Genomic DNA, 22,458 nt, shown 5'->3' with positions numbered 1-22,458 from the left:
CGAGGCAAGACAACCAGCGAGAGCAGACCGCAGAACATGAAAACCAGACAATTAAAAACCCACCAGAAGACCATACCAAGATGAAGAAAACCCAGACAGCGACAGAGAGAAAGCGAAGAGAGCGAGCGAGAGCGAGAAAAAACCACACAGAGAGAGAGAAGAGAGAACAGAAGAAAAATAATGGGGAACACACCGCGAAGGACAAACCCACAAGCAAGAGAGATCCGAAACCAGCCAGAAGAAACAAACGAAAGAAGAAAAAAGAAGCAACGCCAGCGAGAGACCAGACAGCGGGAGAGAAAGCCAACAGCGAGGAAAAACCAAAGCGAATCAGGAAAAAAGAAAAAAAAGCGAAAAAAACAACGAAAAGACAGCCAGACGAAGCACCCCCAAGAAAAAAGACCAACAACGAAGAAGAGAACCCACCGAGGAAGAAAATACCAACAAGCAACCAACAAGAAAAGAAAACCGACAGAGAAGACCAACAGAAACAAAGTGATGCCAAAACCAGAAACCGAAATAAAACCAACAGCGAAACACCAGACAAGCAAACCACAACGAAACCCCAAAATGAAACCCCAACCAGTAAACACAAGAACGACGGAGAGAGAGAGCCAGACAGCCAAGAAGAGGAGAGAAAGAGACCAGACAAGCGGGGGGGGGGGAGAGCCAGGGAAGGAAAACCCAAAACTGGCAAGAAAAACCAGACAGAAAAAACCATAACCAAGAAAGAAGTTAAACCAGACACCAGAGCAGAGGAGAGAGAAAACCAGACAAGCGAGAGAAGCAAACCCCAAGAGGGAAAAAGCGAGAAAAAGACAAAAACGGGAACGAGACAACGAAAAGAAGAGAGAAACCAGACAACGGGAAGGAAGAAACTCGGCAAGGAACCACAAAAACCACAGCGAGAAACCACAGCGAAATGCAGAAATGACCAACACGAATGCACAACATCAAAATCAACAGACAGGCGAGCAAGCAGCCAAACCAGCAACCCAGACCAACGACAACAAACCAGACAAGCGAAACCAGACAACGAGGCAGAAAGCCAGACACGAAGCAAAGGGGGGAGACAGACAAAAGAACCAGACAATGAACCCAGACACGAGAGAGAGAAACCAACAACACCAGCACCCCAAACCACCAAAAAATATCAGCAATACAAAACCAGCCCAAACAACCAGCCAAACCAGACAAGCGAAAAAACCAGAAATCCAACAAGCAAACCACCAAACCCACACAGCAAAAACCAAATGACAGCAGGAACAGAGAGAAAAAACGGCAAAGAGCACAAACAACAACGAGAGAGAGAGAAGAGAAGAAGAGCGAAAGAGAGAAAGTTCAGGAGAATCAGGCTAGAGGAACGAAGAGCCGACGAGGGCGAAGAAAGCACAGCAAGCGAAGAAAAGATAAGGGGGGGAAAACCCCAACACGCGAGAACCAACACGGGAGGAAACCGACAGACCGAGGAGAGACCCAACAACCCCCGCACAAACGAGAAACCAACACGAGCAACCAGGACACGACAGCCAGAGACCAGACGAAAGCAACGCACCGACCAAACCCGCGGGCCGGAGGGACCAAGACCCAGCAGCCCTACAGGCCAAGAGAAGCGAGACGGGACAGAAGGCGAAGGGACCGCCCAAGCCAAGAAGCCGGGCGAGGGCCACCGAGAAGACGCAGAGAGAGAGAGAACCCAGACGAAAGGGCAAACGAGAAAGAAGCCAGAGGACGAGGGGGGGACCAGACAGAGGAGACCAAGCGAGAGAGAGAACCCACAGCCGAGGAGAAAGAAAACCCGACAGAGCGGGAAGCCGAGAGCAACAGAGCACGGGCACAAGAGCGCGAAGAAAGCAAGAGCGAGAACCCGACCCGAGGGCAAATGGAGAGGCGGGAGCCAGAAAACCAGGGCACAGAGAGACCCAGAGAGAAAACCAGAGAAGAAGACCCAGAAGAAAAAACCGGACGAAAGAAACCAGACAGCAGACGGGGAACCCAGACCAGGAGAAGAGAAAATAACGGAGAGAGAACACGCGAGAGAGAAACCAGGGAAACCAGAGAAGGCGCGGAAAACCAAGAGGAGAGACCGAGAGAAACCGAACGAAAGAGAGACACAAAACCCAGACCAGAAGAAAAGGGGAGCGAACAGAGGAGACGACAACGAAGGAACAGCGGAAGCGAAGAGAAACCAGACAGCAAGGCGAGAGAGAAGCGAGAAAAGCCAGACGAGGGAAGAGCAGCCAGGAAGAGGCCGAAGCGACCAGACACCGAGGAGAAGAGAGAGCCAGAAGAAGAACAAGAACGAGGAAACCGCAAGCGAGGAGAGAAACCACGAGGAGAGAAAGCCAGCGAAGAAACGAACGGCGGAAGGAAGGCCAACAGCGAGACCCAGCCTGCCGAAGCCGAAAAGCAACGAGCGAAGGACCAGCGACGAGAGATGACAGCGGCACCCCGACCAGCGAGGGGCAACAACCACCAGCCAGACAGCGAGAGAAGCCGGTCAGCGCGAGCCAACAAAGCCCAGGAGCAAAGGCGAGAGAGAGAGAGAGGAGAAAGCTGAAGAGAGAGAGCGGACGGCGAGAGAAAGCAGAAGCCAACAAACGAGAGGGGAGAGCCAGAGAGAGAGGAGGGAAGACCGGAGAGCGTAGAGAGAGAACGCGGAGAGAGAGGAAAAAGAAACGCCCAGAGAAGCGTCCAGAGAGAGAGAGGGGGGCGGGGGGTGCTACGCGAACCCGGCCGACATCGGGAGAGACCCAGACAGCGAAGAGAGAGAACCACGCGAGAGAGAAAGCACGCGAGAGAGAGCCGACAGGAACCCGGGCCCGAGGCACCGCACCGAAAACCACGAGAACCAGACAGCCGAACATCCAGCCACCCGAACGCCCAGAGCAGGCCCCGACCACAACCGGAGAGCGGCAGAGGAGCGCAGGCCGACGAGAAAAAACCAGCCAACCCAGAGAAGCGAGCCAAAGAGAAGCGAGAAAACCAGACAAGCGAGAGAGAGGCCGCAGAAAGCAGAAAGCCGCAGCAAGCGAAGTGACCCAGCGACAGAAAGCACAGCCAGAGAGAACAGCGAGAACCAAGCGGGAGAGAAGAGAGAGAAGAGCGAAGGAGCAGCCGGGCGACCAACGCGATAAAACCACGAGAGGGGGGGGGGGAAGCCGGACGGGGGGAAGCTCGGCCGGGAGAGAAACCGCAAACGAGAAGGGAAGAGAGAGGGAACCAAAACAAAAACAGAGTGGAGAGAGAGAGAGAGAGAAGAAAGACGACGACAGTGAAAGCCAACAGCACAAGGCGAACCAGAGACCACCGCCGACGCGACGACCGAAGCCAGCGGAGAAGCGGAGCAGAGGCGAGGCGGGAAAGCGCGGGGGGGAGGCGGAGAGGGGGAGGAACGGGGGCCAGACAGCGAGGGAGCACAAAGACGACAAAGGAACCCAAAGAACCGAAAACCGCAGGAGGCACCACACCGAGAAAACAACACAGAAGAAAACCACCCGAGAGAGAAAAACCAAAAACCCGACGCGAGAGAGAAAGCCACAGGGGGAGCCGGACGCGGGGAGAAGAGAACAGCGAGGAGAGCAACCCAAGCGAAAGGAAGGGCAAGAACCCCGACCAACAGCGGGAGAGAGAGAACCAGACGGCGAGAGAAACCGACGAAGCGGGGAGAGCCGACGCGAAGAACCAAGCAAGCAACCAGCGAAGAAGCACGGCGAGACCCGAGGGCCAACGGGCGGAAGGCCAACCAGCGAGAGCCGACCACAGAGGGGGCCGACGAGGCGCGACAGACAGACAGAACCCGAAGCGAAGAGGGAAGCGGGAGAGAAAACCCGAGCAGCGAGGAGAAAAGCCGAGGGAGAGAAAACCGAGACAGCGAAGAGAGAGAGAAAGCCAGACAGCGAGAAGACCAGACAGGAGAGAGAAGGGAGAAGCCGGGGGGACGAAGAAACCACAGGCCGGAGTGAGAGGGAGCAGAGAGAGAGAGAGAAGCCGGACAGCGAGAGAGAGAAAACCGGACAGCGGGGGGAGAGGGGAGGCCCCCCAGGCACGAGCCAGAAGAAACCAGAGAACGGAGGCAGAAACAAAACCCAGAAGAGAAAAACCAAAACCAACAAAGGAACAACCGGGAAACGAGAAAAACCCACGAAAGGAGAACAACACAGAGAAAACCAGACAAGGAAACGGAAAAGGGCAGAAAGAAGTACGAAAGCGAAGAGCGAGCAAGAACGACGAAGAAACACCGCGGAGGAGGGACCGAGAGAACAGAAGGAGCACGGCAGCAAGAGAAAACACGGCGAAGAACAGACACCAAGCCCAACAGCGAAACCAGAAACCAGCGCAATAGACCAACAACAAACCGACGGACAGCGAGCGAGCAAAAAACGAGAGGGGGGGGGGGGACGGCAGGAGGGACGCGCAGAAGCGCAACACACCGACGGGGAGCCGAGAACCAAACCGAGGGCGCGAGCGCAGAGCGACCGACAACGACGAAGCCAACCGGAAACCCCGCGCCCAAACCGCCAGACGAGCACCCCACCACAACAAGACAGAACCCAGAAGGAGCACAGGAGGCAGGAGAGAGAGAGAGCGAGAGAGAAGACAGCGAGAGAGAGAGAGACAGGAGAGAGAGAGAGAGGAGAGGGGAGAGAGAGAGAGAGAGCCAGAGAGAGAGAGAGAGGGCAGAAGAGAGAGAGAGGACAGAGAGAGAGAGAGAGAGAGGCGCAGAGAGAGAGAGAGAGAGAGGAGAAGAGAGAGAGAGAGAGAGAGAGAGAGCGAAGAGAGAGAGAGAGAGAGAGAGCGGCGAGAGAGAGAGAGAGAGAGAGAGCCAGAGAGAGAGAGAGAGAGACCGCAGCGAGGAGAAGAAAGAGAAGGCAGCAGCGAGAGAGAGAGAGACAACGAAGAGGAGAGCAGACAGCGAGAAGAGAAGACAGACAGCGAAGAGAGAGAGCCAGACAGCGAGAGAGCAAACCAGACAAGCGAGAGAAGCCAGACAGCGAAGGAGAGAGCAACAGCGAGAGAGAGGGACGCAGAGAGAACCAGGGGAAGACCAGACAGCGAGAAAGCAAAGCCAGAAGCCGGACAGCGAGCAGAAGACCGAGCAGCGAGACCCAGACAACGACGAGACAGACAGCAGGAGACCAGAAGAGAGAGAGAGAGCCAGACAGAGAGGGCCAGAGAGAGACAGACAGGGCCAGAGAGAGAGAGAGCCAGACAGCGAGAGAGAGAGAGAGCGAGAGAGAGAGAGAGCCAGACAGCGAGAGAGAGAGAGAGAGAGAGAGAGCAGACAGCGAGAGAGAGAGAGAGAGAGAGAGAGAGAGAGAGAGAGAGAGAGAGAGAGAGAGAGAGAGAGAGAGAGAGCCAGACAGCGAGAGAGCCAGACAGCGAGAGAGAGAGAGAGAGAGAGCCAGAGAGAGAGAGAGAGAGAGAGACAAAGCGAGAACCAGAACAGCGAGAGAGACGGAGAGAAGCGAGAGCCAGATAGAGAGAGAGAGAGAGAGAGAGAGAGAGAGAGCCAGAGAGAGAGAAAGAGAGCCAGACAGCGAGAGAGAGAGAGAAGAGCCAGACAGCGAGAGAGAGAGAGAGAGAGCCAGAGAGAGAGGAGCCAGAGAGCCAGAGAGAGAGCCAGAGAGAGAGAACCAGAGAGAGAGACCAGAGAGAGAGAAGAGAGAGCAGAGAGAGAGCCAGAGAGGCAGAGAAGCGAGAGAGAGAGAGAGAGAGAGAGAGAGAGAAGAGAGAGAGAGAGAGAGAGAGAGAGAGAGAGAGAGCCAGACAGGAGGAGCGAGAGAGAGAGACAGAGAGCCAGAGAGAGAGAGAAGCCAGAGAGAGAGAAGCGAGAGAGAGAGAGAGAAGCCAGACAGCGAGAGAGAGAACAGACGAGCGAGAGAAGAGAGCACAGACAGCGAGAGAGAGAGAGAGCAGAGCCAGACAGCGAGAGAGAAAGCGAGCCAGACAGCGAGAGAGAGAGAGAGAGAGCCAGACAGAGAGAGAGAGAGGAGAGAGAGAGAGAGCCAGACAGCGAGAGAGAGAGAGAGAGACAGAGAGAGAGGCCAGACAGCGAGAGAGAGAGAGAGAGACAGCGAGAAGGGACGACCGAGAGAGCCGACAAGCGAGAGAGAGAGAGAGAGACAGACAGACAGCGAGAGAGAGAGAAGAGCCAACAGAGAGAGAGAGAGAGAAGCAGAGAGAGAGAGAGAGGAGCAGACAGCGAAGAGAGAGAACAAGCACGAGAGAGAGAGAGAGAGAACCAGACAGCGAGAGAGAGAGAGAGAACCAGACAGCGAAGAGAGAGAGAGAGAGAAGAGAGAACAGCGAGAGAGAGAGAGAGAGAGGCCAGACAGCGAGGGAGAGAGAGAGCGCGAGAGAGAGAGAGAGGAGCCAGACAGCGAGAGAGAGAGAGAGAGAGCCAGACAGCGAGAGAGAGAAAGCCAGAAGCGAGAGAGAGAGGCCAGACAGCGAGAGAGAGAGAGAGACAGACAGCCGAGAGAGAGAGAGAGAGACCAGACAACGCGAGAGAGAGAGAGAGAGCCAGACAGCGAGAGAGAGAAGAGCCAGACAGCGAGAGGAGAGAGCCAGACAGCGAAGAGAGAGAGCCAGACAGCGAGAGAGAGCCAGACAGCGGAACAGCGAGAGAGAGCGACGAGGAGCCAGACAGCGAGAGAGCCAGACAGCGAGAGAGAGCCAGACAGCGAGAGGGAGGAGAGAGCCGACAGCGAGAGAAGACAGACAGGAGAGAGAGAGAGAGAGAGAGAGAGAGAGAGAGAGAAAGCCAGACGGAGAGAGAGAGAAAGAGAAAGCCAGAGAGAGAGAGAGAGAGAGAGAGAGAGAGAGAGAAGTCATGCAGAAGAACAGCTCCTGACTTGTTATAACTTTCGGTTGTTAAGAGCGAGATTAACATGACTAAATTAGCAAAAAATGTATAGGTAATCAAATTGTACAACTGAAGATCAACACAGGAGGAAAAGATTGACAGAGGTGAATTAAAAGACCAATCTTCATCGTGGTAGCTAGCCAAATTCAAATCTGTCAGCTAGCTTATCGTCTAGCCCTAACCGTTTACTGGTGGTAACCATGGCAACATGGCCACTGAGGCAGCGCTAGCGCACAGCAACGGCAGAGACAGAGATTTTACGCCGTTGTTTTTGAATACCAGCAGAAATCAAATCAGAGAAGGGAAGAATCAACTTTAAACACAGAATTCTGAGGAGAACCCAGAAACTTTGTTCGCCGACTGCTCACAAAACGGGACTGTTACAAACCTGTTATTTTACACAGACCACACTACTGCCTGGCATACAGCTGTAACCAGGCATTTCAGCTATACCACGAAGAAAGGCATCTGCAAGGGAGGCAAATCCATATTTTTGAGGACAGCGATAAGGACCAGGAAAACAGGTTTCTGACGGTAAACATGTATCAGAACGGCACTATCATGGTCCAGGGGCAGTGAGGCTGCACTCAGCTCTGTTCGTGCAGGACTTCCCCCACTCTAAGGAAGATAGCAGAAAGCAAAAAAAAGGACAGCACCCGACCTCTCCCCTCACCTCAGGCACCCCAACAGCAGGACTATCCTCCCCCTGCCTGCCTACAACCACCAGAGCCAAGACCACACTACCATCAGCCTGTTGAGAGACAGGCAGGCTGTGTAGAGGTATAGATTACTGAGCTGAAGGAGCAGCCCCCAGCTACACCACACCAGCCCAGACACAGAGCTTCTACAGGACCAGATCAACCAGTGCGGACCCAGCTGAAGAACTCTGTCCAGGAGCTGAGAGAGAGCCTTACCACAGCTCTTGAGGAGGTAAAGGCCACCATAAGGAGAGAGCTAGTGCAGGTAAAGGAGGAGATGGCAAAGGAGTTGTCTGTCATCAAGAGGGTGCTACAGCACAGAGAGAACAGACTGTAGAGACTCCCAGAGAGAAGCTGCAGCCCCTCACCACCCCTAACAACCCCACTGACCCACCTTTACCCACAATCCCCCATACCGAGCAACACTCTACCCACACCCAGTCAACAAAGAGGCCCAAATAGAGACCCTACTACAGAGAGGCTCTCTGCCCCCTGACACACCCCCCCCCCCCTCCATGACACAGGCCCTGTGTACTCCAGCCCCAGACCGTAAACACCTAATCTGGCAAAACCCTCTGAGGTGGCCATCCTCATTGACTCAAATGGGAAATTCATCCAAGAAGATAAACTCTTCCCCCAACACAAGGTGTGCAAAATATGGTGCCCAAAAACACAAGATGCACTCCACATCCTGTCCCAGCCTGACTTTGGCACACAGGCCACATTATTATTCACACCGGCACCAACAACCTCGCGAGAGGAACAGGAGAGAGTAGGCAGCCTGGTCAGCAGAGTAGCAGAGAGGGCCTCTGAGTTGTTCCCCAACTCCCACATCACCATCTCCACTCTGCCGCCCGCAAAGACTTTCATCCCCGTACTATTCAGAAAGTCAACGCCGACATCACCAGAGGGTGTGGCCTACTCCCGAACGCACGTTGCTCACCACCCAACAATCACCCCAGGAGCCTCTACCGACCACTCCCACCTGAGGAAGCAGACAGTAGGGATGTTTGCCAAGTCTCTAAAGGACGTGGCACTTGGTAGACAAACACCCCATGCTGTACTGGACAGAGGACCACCAGAGACCCCTACCAGACCACTGCACCACCAAGGAGCCCCAGGCCCTTCAACGCCACACCAGACCCAGTGCACCCACAGGCCCCACCCACCCCAGAGCATCACCACTTCCATCGGCTTAGCCAGACCAGACCGGGCCCAGCCTATTATCCCGCACCAGACCACCACCCCTACCCGACCAGAGAGGAAGTCCCACGGCCCAGACCTGGCCCACCTCCACCTCACAGGGCCCAACAGCAGGACCAGCCAGCTACGCGGAGGTCGTCAGAGGACAGAGAACCCTGTAGGATTAAGTGAGATTAAACAGCTCCTCCAATACATCTGCACTAAACTGCACTAAACACCCATGGACGCATACACATACACACACACACACACACCTATTGTACTAGAATTTACTTGTTCAATGAATAGGAATATTTAACAGAATAACAGAATAAATGTTAGCTGATATCCTGTTTATCTCACTCTTAACAACTTATTAGTTAATAGTTACTGTGTTTCTGACTGCTATTCTTTCTTTTTGCAACATGAAATCACTATCAGTTAGCATGTGGAACATCCAGGGCCTAAACTCATCAACCTTTGGTCTGAAGAGTTTAGCACTGGAGTTCAACAAAAATCTTAAAGATGTTGATGTCATCATTCTGCAGGAGACATGGTGTAAGGCTGACGTTGTCACTCACTGTCCCACAGGCTACAGAGAGGTCATTGTGCCGTCACAGAAACACAGCTCTGTCAATAGAGGCAGAGACTCTGGAGGATTGATCATTTGGTACAAATCCGAACTACAAAATCTAATTGATCCTCTCAAAATTGGCAAATACCACATTTGGTTAAAACTAAAAAGAACTTGTACTGACAGAAAAAGATGTGTTCCTTTGTGCAATATATATCCCCCCCTCAGAATCCCCATATTACTCAGAGGAGATCTTCCCACCCTTGAGGAAGAGACGTGCCATTTCCAGGCCCAGGAAATGTGCTCATCTGTGGGGACACAAATGCGCGCCAGGAACACTACCTGATCTAGAGCACACGAGGGGACAGCTTTATTACAGGCCATACTGTTTCTAACTGTCTTAATCTCCCCCATAGAAACAACAGTGACAGCACTTCGTCAACAAAAACGGAAGGGATCTTTTGCAGCTCTGTAGAAGCCTGGGTCTGTACTTTGTCAATGGTAGGTTACTGGGGGACTCTTTGGGGAGATTCACCTACTGCTCACCTCTTGGCCACGTACAGTAGACTATATGATCACAGACATGGACCCTTTCTCTCTCAGCTCATTCACTGTCAAGCCACTAACACCTCTGTCTGATCACAGCCAAATTACGTTGTTCCTCACAAGAACAGACATGGAAACAACCACACATTCACAGCCCAGTAAGCTGTACAACATCAGAAATTCATACAGATGGGCCCAAAACAGCACAGAAGAATACCAGAAAGCAACCTGGAACCAAAATATCCAAACACTCTTAGATAACTTTCTGGATACCATTCACTCACAGTAAAGAAGGCATCAATCTAGCAATACGAAACATCAACTATATATTCAGGCAAGCGGCAAAAGAAGCACAATTGAAATTGATAAAAACAAAACTAAAAAAATCGCAGATGACAACTGGTTTGATGCAGATTGTAAAATTATAAGGAAAAAACTTAGAACACTATCCAACCAAAAGCACGGAGACCAAAATAATGGTGAATTACGCCTTCATTACTGTGAGACTTTAAAACTCTATAAACGTACACTCAGAACCAAAAAGCACAGTACAACAGCAAGCAGCTGACACCTAATTGAGAGTCCATAAACACAAAAAACTTTTGGCAAAATTGGAAAAAACTAAAAAATCTAAACAAGAGGAATTAGCGATACAAAATGGTGACATATGGACAACCCATTTCAAAACACTCTACAACACCGTTCAAATTGACACAAAGCGCGAACAACGCCAAATCCATGAGAAGTTGAATGGATTAGAAAAAGCTATAAAGGACAATCAAAACCCATTGGACTCCCCAATTACTGACCAGGAGCTCTATAAGAAACTTCAGGCTCTCAAATTTAAAAAAGCATGCGGACCTGATGGCATCCTAAATGAGATGCTCAAACTCACTAGTGCAAAATTTCAATTGGCTATATTAAAACTGTTTAATTTGATCCTGAGTGTAGGTTATTTCCCTGACATCTGGAATCAAGGACTCATAACCCCAATCTTTAGAAACGGAGACAAATTTGACCCTAACAATTACAGAGGCATTTGTGTGAACAGTAACCTGGGGAAGGTTTTCTGTAGTATCATCAATGTAAGAGTTCTAAACTTCTAATAAGCACAATGTCTTGAGTAAAGCCAAATTGGATTTATACCAAAACATCGCACAACTGATCTATTTACACCTTACACACCCTGATAGATAAACATGTCCACCAAAAATAATACCAAAATATAGCTTGCTTTATCGACTTCCAAAAGCATTTGATTCTATTTGGCATACAGGACTGTTCTACAAAGTTATTGAAAGTGGTGTAGGGGGTAAAACATATGACATAATTAAATCAATGTATACTGGCAATACGTGCAGCATTAAAATTGGTAAGAAAAGAACAGAGATTCTTTAACCAGGGGTGGGGCCTTCGTCAGGGTTGCAATCTGAGCCCTGCACTATTCAATATTTACATTAACGAATTGGCCACTATTCTAGAAAATCCTCAGCCCCTGGTGTTAGTCTCCACAATTCAGAAGTTAAATGCCTACTCTTCGCAGATGACCTATGCCTGATGTCACCCACAGCACCTGGCCTACAGCAGAGCCTGGACCTGCTAGAGCAGTACTGCCAGACCTGGGCCCTGCAGTAAACCCCAAAAGACTAAAATAATGATTTTCCGAGAAGATCCAGATCTCGGGGAATTAGACCAAAGTTCTCAATTGGTACAAAATATAGAGTACTGTACACACTACAATTACTTAGGTTTAAAAATAAGCTCAACTGGACACCTTAATGAGGCAGTGAATGAACTGAGAGAGAAAGCACGCGGGGCATTCTCACGCCATTAAAAAGCAGATTCAAATTGAAATACCTATTAAAATTTGGCTAAAACTAATTGAATATGTCATTGAACCAATTGCACTTTATGGCAGCGAGGTGTGGGGTCCACTTGCAAAACAAGATTTCATCAAATGGGACAAACACCCCATTGAAACCCTACATGCAGAGTTCTGTAAGATTCTCCTACGTGTCCAGAGGAAAACTACAAACAATGCATGCAGGGCAGAATTAGGCCAATATCCACTAATAATAAAAACTCAAAAAGAGCAATTAAGTTTTGGAAACATCTAAAATACAGTGACCCCCTCTCATATCATTACCAAGCCCCTGCAATGCCAAGAGCTGAACAAAGAAAAGAGTCCCCTCATCCAGCTGATCCTGGGGCTGAGTTCACAAACCTGTTCTACTAACACACTGAAGCCTCAGGACCAGAACATCCAATCAATCAGAATAAACCAAATTACAACACAGTCAAAACAAAACTACATTGTTTATTGGGAAACACAAGCACAAACACAAAGCAAAATGCAGTGCTATCTGGCCCTAAATCGACAGTACACTATGGCTAAATATTTGACCATGGTTACTGATCAAAACCTTAGAAAAACCTTGACAAAGTACAGGCTCAGTGAGCACAGCCTTGCCATTGAGAAGGGTAGACACAGGAAACCCTGGCTCCCTGTAGAGGAAAGGCTGTGCAACCACTGCACCACAGCAGAACCTGAGACGGAGCTGCATTTCCTGACAAAATGTCAAAAATATAAAACAATTAGAGAGTGTCATTTCCCCAAATTTGAAACCCTTATTCAAGGTTTCACAGACCTCTCTGATGAGGATAGGCTACCCGTCCTGTTGGGGAGGACGCAGAGAGCTGTGGGTTGGCGCGCACTACATTGCTGCCTGCCATAAGTTGAGGACAGTGTCTGACAGACCAATAAACCTACACATGTCCTCTACTGTATGATCATTGTTATTGTTGAATGTGTTGGTTATTTTGACCCTTGGTTATTGTTGTTACTGTTGTCCCGTTGACAATATTTGATTCTCATTTTTATTTATTTTTATATTGTAAATATCCAAAATAAGCTTTGGCAATATGTATATTGTTACGTCATGCCAATAAAGCGAATTGAATTGAATTGAATTGAGAGCCAGACAGCGAGAGAGAGAGAGCCAGACAGCGAGAGAGCGAGAGAGAAAGCCAGACAGCGAGAGAGAGAGCGAGAGCCAGACAGCGAGAAGAAGCGAGAGAAAGCCAGACACGAGAAAGAAGCGAGAGAGAGAGCCAGACAGCGAGAAAAGCGAGAGAGAGAGCCAGACAGCGAGAGAGAAGCGAGAGAGAGAGCCAGACAGCGAGAAAGAAGCGAGAGAGAAGCCAGACAGCGAGAAGCGAGAGAGAGAGAACCAGACAGCGAGAGACAGCGAGAGCCAGACAGCGAGAGAGCCAGACAGCGAGAGAGCCAGACAGCGAGAGACAGCGAGAGAGCAGACAGCGAGAGACAGCGAGAGAGCCAGACAGCGAGAGACAGCGAGAGAGAGCCAGACAGCGAGAGGAGCCAGACAGCGAGAGAAGCCAGACAGCGAGAGAAGAGCCAGACAGCGAGAGAGAGAGCCAGAGAGAGAGAGAGAGCCAGAGAGAGAGAGAGAGAGCCAGAGAGAGAGAGAGAGAGCCAGAGAGAGAGAGAGCCAGAGAGAGAGAGCCAGAGAGAGAGAGAGAGAGCCAGAGAGAGAGCCAGAGAGAGAGCCAGAGAGAGCCAGAGAGAGAGCCAGAGAGAGAGAGAGAGAGAGAGAGAGCCAGACAGAGCCAGACAGCCAGAGACAGCCAGACAGCCAGAGAGAGCCAGACAGCCAGAAAGAGCCAGACAGCCAGAGAGAGCCAGACAGCCAGAGAGAGCCAGACAGCCAGAGAAAGCCAGAGAGAGACAGAGCGACAGAGACAGCAAGAGAGAGAGACAGCGAGTACAATGGCAAGTTAAAGCGTACTGTTAGCTAGCTAACGTTAGCTGGCTGGCTCGCTAGCTAACATTACATGTATGATCTGTGTAGTAATATTACTCCCTCAGAGCCATTTGCATTGCTAGTTATAGCCTAATGTTAGCTAGCTATAGCCTAATGTTAGCTAGCTAACATAGAACCTGGTTGGTTAGCTACCTGCAGATTCATGCAGGGTAGTAACGTCAAGAGTTGGTATTATAGGTCATTGTTCAGCTAGCTAGCTACATGTCTAAACAAAACACTCCACTATGCAGGTAACCATTTCAATATAATATTCATAATGTCACTGTGACAACTGTTGATAGACGTAGCTGGTAAATTCGCTCTGTCTGTCTACTCAGATTTCAGAGCACTCTCGTCTGAGTCTGACAGAGTGCAGAATAATTTACGGATTTACCAACACTCAACACCCTTTGAAAATGGCCGGTGTCAGTAAACGTTGGCACAAAAGCGTAAGCAGCCGAACCATCTCTGCTACAGCAGGGTAAAACGACCAGAGTGAGCTGCTCGCTCATTATGTGTCTGGAAGTAGCTAGCAAGCTAGCCAACGTTAGCCACTTATATTGGGAGCGTCGCTGCTGTTGGGTCAGAACGTTCGGATCAACCCTACTCCTCGGCCTGACAACGCTCTGAGTTTACGAATGCTCTGGGGCCCACACTCCGGGGCCCACACACCCCGGGGCCCACACTCCGGCACGCCAGATTAAATGTACGAACACACCAGTAGTATAAACCAGCCTTTAGTCTTGAAATCGTTGGTTGTTTAGTCCACAGCCTCACAGGTTAATCCTTAAAGAGATGGGTGGGGTTAAAGCTTAGAGGGGTGTGAACGATGCTGAATGGGTGGAGACAAAGAAGAGCTCTCCAGTCGGTTCCAAAACATTCAAGGGACATTTTCTCAAAAGTTCATCAACTTTCAAAGCAGAATTACTTTGCCACTGTTCCTCAACTGTAGTGTAATATATACAATTATCTAGCTCGGAGTCTCTGCTTTTATCCAATGTAAAAAGAAAATAAAAAAACATAGCGAATGTTGATACATAAGACAGAATCGAGGCGGTCGGGTCACAGAGACACACACGTCCCTCAGATTACACAGACCCACAAAGAATTCTTAAAGAAACCCAATTTTGATAAACTCCCATATCTACTGGGTGAAATGTCACAGCAGCAAGATATGTGACCTGTTGCCACAAAAAAGGGCAACCAGTGAAGAACAAACACCATTATAAATACAACCCATATTTATTTTCACTTTTGTAGTTTCATTATTTGAACATCATAAGACATTTGAAATGTCTTTATTCTTTTGGAACGTCTGAGTTTGAGTGTAATGTTTACTGTTTATTTCCCTTTTGCTTATTACCCATTTAACTTGCTTTGGCAATGTAAACATGAGTTTCCCATGCCAATAAAGCCCTTGAATTGAATTTTGAGAGTGAGAGATCAGACACACCTCTCTTTTAAAGACAAACCTGGGTTTCCAACAGTAATATAACCTGGTTTCCCACAGTAATATAACCTGGTTTCCCACAGTAATATAACCTGGTTTCCCACAGTAACATAACCTGGTTTCCCCATAGTAATATAACCTGGTTTCCCACAGTAATTTAACCTGTTAGGGCTAGGGGGCCGTATTGACACGGCCGGATAAAAACGTACCCGATTTAATCTGGTTACTACTCCTGCCCAGTAACTAGAATATGCATATCATTATTGGCTTTGGATAGAAAACACCCTAAAGTTTCTAAAACTGTTTGAATGGTGTCTGTGAGTATAACAGAACTCATATGGCAGGCAAAAACCTGAGAAGATTCCAAACAGGAAGCGCCCTCTCTGACAAGTTGTTGTTCATCTTGGCTCTTTTTATATAAGACTGAGGATCTTTGCCATAACGTGACACTTCCTACGGCTCCCATAGGCTCTCAGAACCCGGGAAAAAGCTGAATGATATCGAAGCAGCCTCTAGCTGAAACACATTATCGCGTTTGGATAGTGGCTGGTCAGAGTACTCTGAGACTCACGCTCGTGCACGAGGGCAGGAGATGTATTTATTTTCTCTCTCTTTGTACGTATACAGGCTTTCCCGGTCGGAATATTATCGCTTTTTTACGAGAAAAATGGCATAAAAATAGATTTTAAACAGCGGTTGACATGCTTCGAAGTACGGTAATGGAATATTTAGAATTTTTGGTCACGAAATGCGCCATGCTCGTCACCCTTATTTACCCTTTCGGATAGTGTCTTGAACGCAAGAACAAAACGCCGCTATTTGGATATAACAATGGATTATTTGGGACCAAACCAACATTTGTTATTGAAGTAGAAGTCCTGGGAGTGCATTCTGACGAAGAACAGCAAAGGTAATAACATTTTTCTTATAGTAAATCTGACTTTGGTGAGTGCTAAACTTGCTGGGTGTCTAAATAGCTAGCCCTGTGATGCCGGGCTATCTACTGAGAATATTGCAAAATGTGCTTTCACCGAAAAGCTATTTTAAAATCGGACATATCGAGTGCATAGAGGAGTTCTGTATCTATAATTCTTAAAATAATTGTTATGTTTTTGTGAACGTTTATCGTGAGTAATTTAGTAAATTCACCGGCAGTGTTCGGTTGGAATGCTAGTCACATGCTAATGTAAAAAGCTGGTTTTTGATATAAATATGAACTTGATTGAACAAAACATGCATGTATTGTATAACATAATGTCCTAGGGTTGTCATATGATGAAGATCATCAAAGGTTAGTGCTGCATTTAGCTGTGGTTTGGGTTTATGTGACATATGCTAGCTTGAAAAATGGGTGTATGATTATTTCTGGCTGGGTACTCTGCTGACATAATCTAATGTTTTGCTTTCGTTGTAAAGCCTTTTTGAAATCGGACAGTGTGGTTAGATTAACGAGAGTCTTATCTTTAAAATGGTGTAAAATAGTCATATGTTTGAAAATTGAAGTTTTTGCATTTTTGAGGTATTTGAATATCGCGCCACGGGATTACACTGGCTGTTGAGTAGCCCATAGAAGATAACAGAGAAACAGACCAGTATAAACACTGTTAAACCTCAGACAGTTCACCAGGCCTGGCTGATATAAAGAGAACACATCTGTTAGACAGAAATAACACTAATCTCTCACAGTCTTAAATACCTTTTGAATACAAGACGCAACAAAAATGGCCACTATAATGTCAACTCTGTCAAAGCATAGAGTACTAACTAGCACTGATCCCTGTTGGTAAAACGGGATACAGCATGGGTCAGTTCCCTTTGCTTCTGCAGTCCCTCTTCCAAACATCCCTTTCTCATAAAGGCTGTATTGTTTGACTCAGATCAGAGTAATCATGTTTCAAATTAAAGGAAATTAGACGTTGACCGTCAAATGACCGTTTCTCCCCGTCCTGTAATAAGACACACAGTGGCACACGTACAGACTGCAGCCTCAGCCGCCTCCCAGCGGACCGCCGCCTCCCAGCGGACCGCCGCCTCCCAGCGGACCGCAGCCTCCCAGCGGACCGCAGCCTCCCAGCGGACCGCAGCCTCCCAGCGGACCGCAGCCTCCCAGCAGACCGCAGCCTCCCAGCAGACCACAGCCTCCCACAGACCACAGCCTCCCACAGACCACAGCCTCCCACAGACCACAGCCTCCCACAGACCACAGCCTCCCACAGACCACAGCCTCCCACAGACTGCTGTGTGTTGACAGAGACGGATGCCGTAATAATGGCTGTGTTCCTTCAGAATACACACAGCAACACAGCAGAGAAACACCACACACTCCTTTCATCTGTCAGGGAGGAAAAGACCCCCGGTTTCTCTGAGAGAGCATGTCCATTCAGCCTTCAGCTCGGCAGACAAAGCATTCCCAAAACATCGGCCTTCCCCTTCCGTTCCCTCGCAGAGCGGGCCGCATCCCTAAAAACCGACGTTCCCTTGCAGAGCGGGCCGCAGCACTAAACATTGGCTTTCCCTGTCCGTTCCCTTGCAGAGCAGGCCGCAGCCCTCAACATCAGCCTTCCCTGTCCGTTCCCTTGCAGAGCGGGCCGCAGCCATAACTCAACAGTAAATATTTGATAAGGCTGAGTGCACTGGAATGCAAAGGAGTGGGCTGCAGCTCATGCAGAGCTAAGTAGTGTGTGTGTGTGTGTGTGTGTCGAGGCTTCATCATCCTGTGAAAGGTTCCGACAGCCGGGGGGAAATAGAACGCTGCTATCTGATGAAGGTCACAGTCTCTCCCTACAGAACACACACACACAATCAGTCTCTCCCTACAGAACACACACACACAATCAGTCTCTCCCTACAGAACACACACAATCAGTCCCTCCCTACAGAACACAGACACACACAATCAGTCCCTCCCTACAGAACACAGACACACACAATCAGTCTCTCCCTACAGAACACACACAATCAGTCTCTCCCTACAGAACACACACAATCAGTCTCTCCCTACAGAACACACACAATCAGTCTCTCCCTACAGAACACACACAATCAGTCTCTCCCCTACAGAACACACACAATCAGTCTCTCCCTACAGAACACACACAATCAGTCCCTCCCTACAGAACACAGACACACACAATCAGTCTCTCCCTACAGAACACAGACAGACCTCTACATGACCAGCCAAGCTGTCAGTGAGCAGCTCTATATTCCAGTCCTCTACATGAATAGCCATGCTGTCAGTGTGCAGCTCTATATTCCAGTCCTCTACATGACCAGCCAAGCTGTCAGTGAGCTACTGGCTGAAACTATACAAAGCTCTGGAGCATCACTAACTACTGGCTGAAACTACACTAACCTCTGGAGCATCACTAACTACTGGCTGAAACTACACTAACCTCTGGAGCATCACTAACTACTGGCTGAAACGACACTAACCTCTGGAGCATCACTAACTACTGGCTGAAACGACACAAACCTCTGGAGCATCACTAACTACTGGCTGAAACTACACTAACCTCTGGAGCATCACTAACTACTGGCTGAAACTACACAAACCTCTGGAGCATCACTAACTACTGGCTGAAACTACACTAACCTCTGGGCATCACTCACAAAAAATATTGCATTCCCTTTCTGTTCTGCTTCTGTGGTCGGCTTTGCACAGCTAATCTGTAATCATCAACCTGATGTTGAGTTGCCTAGCTACAATAGACTGTTGTGTTACTACAGTCTGTAATCATCATCCTGATGTTGAGTTGCCTAGCTACAATAGACTGTTGTGTTACTACAGTCTGTAATCATCATCCTGATGTTGAGTTGCCTAGCTACAATAGACTGTTGTGTTACTACAGTCTGTAATCATCATCCTGATGTTGAGTTGCCTAGCTACAATAGACTTGTGTTACTACAGTCTGCAATCATAATCCTGACGTTGAGTTGCCTAGCTACAATAGACTTGTGTTACTACAGTAGAGCGAGAGAGATGTGTGAGGCCAATTTCACCGGTTCCCAGCTAGCTACACATAGCTCCACATTCCTGCTCTATGAGAGCCCAACGTGACGTGTTCCCAGCTAGCTAGCTACACGTAGCTCCACATTCCTGCTCTATGAGAGCCCAACGTGACCTGTTCCCAGCGAGCTAGCTACCGTAGCTCCACATTCCTGCTCTATGAGAGCCTAACGTGACCTGTTCCCAGCTAGCTAGCTACATGTAGCTCCACATTCCTGCTCTATGAGAGCCCAACGTGACTTGTTCCCAGCTAGCTACACGTAGCACCACATTCCTGCTCTAGAGAGCCCAACGTGACCTGTTCCCAGCTAGCTAGCTACATGTAGCTCCACATTCCTGCTCTATGAGAGCCCAACGTGACCGGTTCCCAGCTAGCTAGCTACATGTAGCTCCACATTCCTGCTCTATGAGAGCCCAACGTGACCGGTTCCCAGCTAGCTAGCTACATGTAGCTCTACATTCCTGCTCTATGAGAAAAACCAGAGCTCACAAGAACTCCTTGGCAGGCAAGACAGTAGAAAGCTGTTTTTTCCTCCCTTCCATTTCTTTTTTTTTTTGCCAAATTCCATTTTCATGAACATTGTCTGGCATTGTCTGGCAGTCAACAGTTTATTAGGTACACCAGCCGGTTCTCCAAACTGGATGGCTCTTACAGACCGTGAGTCACTTGGCCGTGGCTTGTTATATAAATCAGGCAGACAGACATCCAGGTCCTGTCAGATTGAACGTTAGAAGACACAACAAGTAACCTAAAGCCACTTTGAGCATGGTATGATGGTCGGTGGAACGGATTACGGGCTCCCGAGAGGCGCAGCGGTATAACGCACTGCATCTCAGTGTTAGAGGCGTCACTGCAGTCCCTGGATCCAATCCAATTTGTTAATAGACCAATAAGAAAGAGAGTTTCAAACCTCTGCCAATAAAAGCTAGTTTTTCCAGTTTTCCCCTCCCCACTCAGACCACTCCCAGACAGTCCTTGAGAAATGACGCTTTGCTAAAAAGCCGTTGTTTCTTTTTGACCGATTTAATTGAAAACAAAATCACATGAAGGTGATTTGATATTGAGATAAAAATGGCTGGATATTTAATGAAATGTACCCAGACTTTACCCTGTAAAATTTCAGAACGTATGTTTTACAACTCTGTGTGACCATCTGCCTCACGCAGGGCGAAGGCACATCTCAATCATATAGAGCTGATCAGGCTGTCGATCTTAAGAGTATTCAGAGTATTTAGTCAGTGTTGATATTGTACAGTATACAGACCAGGTAGAGTATTCAGAGTATTTAGTCAGTGTTGATATTGTACAGTATACAGACCAGGTAGAGTATTCAGAGTATTTAGCTACAGTGTTGATATTGTACAGTATACAGGCCAGGTAGAGTATTCAGAGTATTTAGTCAGTGTTGATATTGTACAGTATACAGGCCAGGTAGAGTATTCAGAGTATTTAGTCAGTGTTGATATTGTACAGTATACAGGCCAGGTAGAGTATTCAGAGTATTTAGAAACAGTGTTGATATTGTACAGTATACAGGCCAGGTAGAGTATTCAGAGTATTTAGCTACAGTGTTGATATTGTACAGTATACAGGCCAGGTAGAGTATTCAGAGTATTTAGCTACAGTGTTGATGTGATGTTGGTTGCTGTTTGGAACTGAAATGAGTTACTGGTACGTCCTGTACCGCAGGAAGTACATTAGCCAGGAAGAGCTCAGTCCATACTTAGACACATTATAATGACTGTGTGGTGGATAGGAAGCTAATAGACAACCTGCAGACAGACTCCGCTTCGGCTCTAACGACCACGCCTTCCCAAAACAACACAGACTGAACCGTTCACAACGGGAGGTAAACGTCACAATCACAATAGCCAGGCTAGCAGGGGCAGGACAACACCAGTACCCGCGATACCTATAGCCTTAATGTTGGAAACAAGCTACAGCACACAATATCTACCATTCAGAAGGTTTTTAAACAAGCTATAGCACACAATATCTACCATACAGAAGGTTTTTAAACAAGCTATAGCACACAATATCTACCATACAGAAGGTTTTTAAACAAGCTATAGCACACAATATCTAGCATACAGAAGGTTTTTAAACAAGCTATAGCACACAATATCTACCATACAGAAGGTTTTTAAACAAGCACACAATATCTACCATACAGAAGGTTTTTAAACAAGCACACAATATCTACCATACAGAAGGTTTTAAAACAAGCTATAGCACACAATATCTACCATACAGAAGGTTTTAAAAGGACCAAAGTGTTTGCGTCAAAACTCTTAAAAAGGTTGAGGTTATTTCACTAAACACGACAGCGAACAGCAGAACACAAAGACAACAGCTAAATGACCTTTATGTAAATAAAGCTGTGGTTACCACTCCCTTGGGGTGATTCTCTCTGAGCTGAAAACGACAAGAGCCCAAAACAGATGTTCACATGTCCAGTCCACAGAACACACTGCTGTAGCTTTAGAGAACGTAGGAGGACCCAGTCCATTAACTAGCTTTAGAGAACGCAGGAGGATCCAGACCATAAACTAGCTTTAGAGAACGCAGGAGGATCCAGTCCATAAACTAGCTTTAGAGAAACGCAGGAGGATCCAGTCCATAAACTAGCTTTAGAGAACGCAGGAGGATCCAGTCCATAAACTAGCTTTAGAGAACGCAGGAGGATCCAGTCCATAAACTAGCTTTAGAGAACGCAGGAGGATCCAGTCCATAAAACTAGCTTTAGAGAACGCAGGAGGATCCAGTCCATAAAACTAGCTTTAGAGAACGCGGGAGGATCCAGTCCATAAAACTAGCTTTAGAGAACGCAGGAGGATCCAGTCCATAAAACTAGCTTTAGAGAACGCAGGAGGATCCAGTCCATAAACTAGCTTTAGTAAACAGACGAGACAGAGAAGAGGAAAAAGTGTGTTTCTCTGAGTCCAAGGTTTGGTCTTGAGGTCAGGCTGTGGAGAGAGAGAGACGGTCCTCCTGCTCGGCCACACGGCAGATATTTTAAGTGCCTGAGAAAAGGGGAACTGATGCAGAGTGAGGAGAGAAGAGAGAGATAGACTCTTCCCCCTGTTCTGCTTGCTCCCCCTTTCTCTCCCTCCCCGGGCTTTATTGGCGTGGGAAACATATGTTTACATTGCCAAAGCAAGTGAAATAGATAATAATCTCTCTCTCTCTCTCTCTCTCTCTCTCTCTCTCTCTCTCTCTCTCTCTCTCTCTCTGTCTCTCTCTGGGGCTCTGTCTCTCTCTGGGGCTCTGTCTCTCTCTGGGGCTCTGTCTCTCTCTGGGGCTCTGTCT

The 22,458-nt window shown here is 48.3% G+C and overlaps 1 protein-coding gene across 5 annotated transcripts in view; it reads right to left on the bottom strand.

The window, feature by feature from the left end:
• The window catches only part of LOC106592091 (probable JmjC domain-containing histone demethylation protein 2C), a 218,513-nt gene extending 196,607 nt beyond the window's left edge, over positions 1-21,906 (bottom strand). Inside the window, exon 1 of one of the 5 annotated variants that reach the window (XM_045714094.1) lies at positions 21,538-21,906. The gene's annotated coding sequence lies outside the window, so the exon portion shown is untranslated. The remainder of the gene's footprint in view (positions 1-21,537) is intronic. The other 4 variants (XM_045714096.1, XM_045714097.1, XM_045714095.1 and 1 more) reach the window with 4 other exon arrangements.
• Between the last annotated feature and the right edge of the window lie 552 nt (positions 21,907-22,458).

This window comes from Salmo salar, unplaced genomic scaffold (genome assembly GCF_905237065.1).
Source record: "Salmo salar unplaced genomic scaffold, Ssal_v3.1, whole genome shotgun sequence".
NCBI classification, from domain to species: Eukaryota; Metazoa; Chordata; class Actinopteri; order Salmoniformes; family Salmonidae; genus Salmo; species Salmo salar.
The sequence above is the reverse complement of the archived record's forward strand: the minus strand, read 5'-3'. Positions and strand labels throughout refer to the sequence as shown.